The sequence below is a fragment of the Gossypium arboreum genome, chromosome 5 (assembly GCF_025698485.1).
Source record: "Gossypium arboreum isolate Shixiya-1 chromosome 5, ASM2569848v2, whole genome shotgun sequence".
NCBI classification, from domain to species: domain Eukaryota; kingdom Viridiplantae; phylum Streptophyta; class Magnoliopsida; order Malvales; family Malvaceae; genus Gossypium; species Gossypium arboreum.
This window is the reverse complement of record NC_069074.1, coordinates 95,054-99,255: the sequence shown is the minus strand read 5'-3', so window position 1 is coordinate 99,255 and position 4,202 is coordinate 95,054. Positions and strand designations below refer to the sequence as shown.

The following is a 4,202-nucleotide window of genomic DNA, read 5'->3' as shown; positions in this document are numbered from 1 at the left end:
TCAACTAGGTGAGAAACGTAATGATAGAGAATATTGATAAAGTCTTGGAGAGAGGTGATCAGTTAAAATTGCTGGTTGACAAAACTGCCAACATGCAAGGAAATACCTTTTGCTTCCGAAAGCAAACTTGCCGTTTTAGAAACACAGTATGGTGGAGAAACGTCAAACTTACGTATGCTTTCTGAACCATTTAACCTCACTTTTTATGTCTACATGAGCAGTTAGCATTCTTTGTAAATTTGCTCCTGGAAATAGAAGAGGTACTAGGATTAGATGAATTTATCTCTCACTAACTTGCTTTGCACATTGCAGGGTTGCTCTAATAATCCTCCTCCTAATAATTATTTATGTTGTGCTGGCTTTCTTTCGTTTGCCATGGGATCACACTACCTTCATGCCTAAAATGAGGTCAAGAGCTTGGGATTCAAACTCCTTCGGTACCTGCCCCCTTTCCTCTTGCTTATAGTTTTATTTTTTATTTTTAGTTATTTATAATGTTTATGTTGAGTTGAGTTGATTTTATTGTTTATTTATTCAATGTGAAGAGCTAGAAATGTCATGCTTGTTCCTGTGTTAACATGTTTCTTTTAGGAATTCAAAATTGTTTGGTTTTCTTTTGAAGACATGGCTTGATTACTCGAACACTACAGGAAAATAGGGTTTTAGCGGCGTTTTTGGTGCTCTCAACGACCGCATCAGAAACAGCCCCAATAACCGCGAATAGTGGAACCAGGTAGGCTAAGCAAGTGAAAACCACTGCCACAAGCAGAGCTCGAGGAAACGTCTTACGGGATTATCTACTTCCCAAAAGTTCAAATTCGAGCGTGTTGAAGAACAAATGCCAATCTCTTTTCACACCTTTCGGACCTAAACTCGACCATCTATGGGGTTGGATCTTGGGTATTGCTATGAGAGACATTATAACGAAAGGCGAAAGCGAAATAACGCCAAAGAAAGCTGAAGCCCAACCAACGATGGCTAATCCGGTATAGTTTATAAAAGATAATACCAGCGTGGAAATCAAAATAGAGATGTGGCGAGGCCACCCCGACTCCAAAAGATGAATGATCTTCTCCAGGTAGTCCACGCAGAGAACTGGGAAAGCTGCGATGTTAATGACACCACTCAATAACTTCAAAGATCCCATCAGGGACCCACAGAATGGACCGAACGCACGTTCAGCACAAATAACGAAGCCTCCGTTACCATGAAAAGAAGTAGAAAGCTCAGCCGTGATGAGAGCTTCAAGGACGCTCCAGATAAAAGGAAAGAGGAGGAAGCCCAGAAGGGCCAAGAGGGGTCCCGCAGCCTGGACTGCCGGCTCTTCTCCATAGGGACCGCTGGCAACTTCAAAATAGATGAGGAAAATTAGAGGGATCAAAGTCAATTTTTTGCGTGGTTTGGGGGTTGTTCAGATGGGTGGCCAAGATTTTCTTCGTCCATGCTGAAGAAGAGAATAAGAGAGAAGAGAGAATAGAAGGAAGAAGGAGAAATAAGAGAAAGAGAGAGAAGGAAGAAGGGATGAGAAAATGCTACTGTATTTTCATAACAGAGTGACAGACTCAGCGCACACAGGGTGCTTAAAAGGACGACGGTCATTACAGCTGTGCTGTCAATTTGTTACAAGAAACAAATTGTTCGGAAATGAATTTCAATTGTTTGCTTTTGGTCCTCTAGTCAAAATGGTCAAATGCCAAGTATTCTATTATGCTAATTAATTTTTCTTATTGAAGGTTTCTCCTAATTTTATTTTCATCTTCTTGACCCCAAACTTAGAGAGAGAAGGAAGAAGGGATGGGAAAATGGTACTGTATTTTCATAACAGAAATGGTACTGTATTTTCATAACAGAGTAACAGACTCAGCGCACAAAAGTTGCTTAAAAGGACGACGATCATTACAGCTGTGCTGTCAATTTGTTTCAAGAAACAAATTGGAAAATCAATTCGGAAATGAATTTCAATTGTTTGCTTTTGGTGCTCTAGTCAAAATGGTCAAATGCCAAGTATTCTATTATGCTAATTAATTTTTCTTATTGAAGGTTTCTCCTAATTTCATTTTCATCTTCTTGACCCCAAACTTGCTATTGTTTACTAAAAAAGCATAGTATAGAAAAGGTGAGTTTTGCAGTTCCTTTTTATTTCTATAGTATAGCTGATGACTGGCATATTTGCAGGTATCATTCTGAATCGGGTTGGCAGACTTTGCAAGAGATAATTGTTGAGCATTGTGGACTCCAAGTTGAATAGTCCGCTATAACGATTTTTGTCTACCTGATTCCGGTTGTTATTGATGCTTGTGTGAAGCTTTGAGGTACTAGGATTAGATAAATTTATCTCTCACTAACTTGCTTTGTACATTGCAGGGTTGCTCTAATAATCCTCCTAATAATTATTTATGTTGTGCTGGCTTTCTTTCGTTTGCCATGGGATCACACTACCTTCATGCCTAAAATGAGGTCAAGAGCTTGGGATTCAAACTCCTTGATTGCCCCCTTTCCTCTTGCTTATAGTTTTATTTGTTTGTTTTTAGTTATATATAATGTTTATGTTGAGTTGAGTTGATTTTATTGTTTATTTATTCAATGTGAAGAGCTAGAAATGTCATGCTTGTTCCCGTGTTACCATGTTTCTTTTAGGAATTCGAAATTGTTTGGTTTTCTCTTTTGAAGACATGGCTTGATTTACTCGAACTTTATGGCGTGTGTGTGTTTACTTTTGGGTTAAAAGTCTATATTTTTCTTCATTGCTACTCCTATTTTGTATGTTTTTAAAGTTTTTTTAGTTATACAAACAGCATTAGACTGATGTTTACAAATGTTTATGCCAACTCAACTGCTTGTTATCAAGGTATGCCCTTTGGTTACATGCATTACAAACATCATGGGAGCTCACTTGAAAAAGCTGTAGATTGTAAAAATGCAACAAGCTTGATATTTAAATTTTGACATGTCATTTTATTTTTCTTCATGATCTTTAATCATCCTTTCTCATGAAAGGGCAGCCGCGGTATTTCAAATTATGAAAATGAATTATGAAATTACTTGTCCAAGGGGTAATATATTATTTTGTATTTAAATATACGATGCTAGTTTGACATATTCCAAAAATATTATATTTTTAAAGGGTTAATATATTATTTTGTATTTAAATTTGATTTTGATATTTAATTTGGTACAAATTTAGTTTTATTGATCAATTTGATACCAAAATATTTTTAATTTGATATTATTTAAGTTTTTCTTTGTCCCATTTAAATACTTAAGTTTAGCTTCAATGTCTAATACATGTCAAATATTCATAAGGCCACATGATGTCATTTGATATGAGTATCAAATTGAACGTTAAAACTAAATTAAATTCAGATATCAAATTTTATATTAACTATTTTAAAATTTTAAATACGATAAAACAATATTAATATAAGACGAATATACAAATATTATATAAATATTAAAACATACAAGATATTTGGTTTTGAATGGAATTAGATAGGTCTATAATATACTTCACCTATTTGTTAAATCATGATAGATGGACCATCAACAAAAGCAAAATCAAGGAATTATTTTAAGGTATGTTGTCTTTATTGTGAGCTTTATGGGATCCATTATACGTGCCAAGAACAATTTTTCTATGTGAAGTTTTAAATATATATTAAAATTTTAAATATTTAAGCAATGATTTTTAAATAATAACTATTGATAAAGTAATAAAAATTAAATTGTTAATTAAAATTTCGTACGTGAATTTTTATTTTATTTTAAAATAAATTGAATTACTTTTTTTGTTTTAAAAGTTAGTCATTTGTTAATTTTTAATAAAGTTGGAGGCTAATTTAGGAGTGTTCAAATTTCAGTTAAAATCGAATTAATTGGTCAAAACGATCTAATTAGGTTAATCGATCGGTGACCGAATTTAATTCAATCAGAGGTTGATTAATTATTTTTTTGGAATTTTTGTTATCGACTAATTTGGTTCAAAATTCGTAATTAACCAAACTTAATAATTAATGTTTTGTGTTAATTATGTATTACTTTCAAGACTTGTAGTGTTTCAAGACATAAAATTTCGATTAATTTGATTAACATTCAAGATAAAAACAAATATTTCGGTTAATTTAAATGTATTTGTTTGACATGTTTTATACTTGTTTTAACAAAAAAAAAACATAAATTTCAATTAATTCGGTTAACGAACAGAA

General features: G+C 33.3%; 1 pseudogene; it reads right to left on the bottom strand.

Moving 5' to 3' along the window:
- Positions 1-1,387, bottom strand: LOC108450854 (probable polyamine transporter At3g13620; annotated as a pseudogene).
- Positions 1,388-4,202: the final 2,815 nt, after the last annotated feature.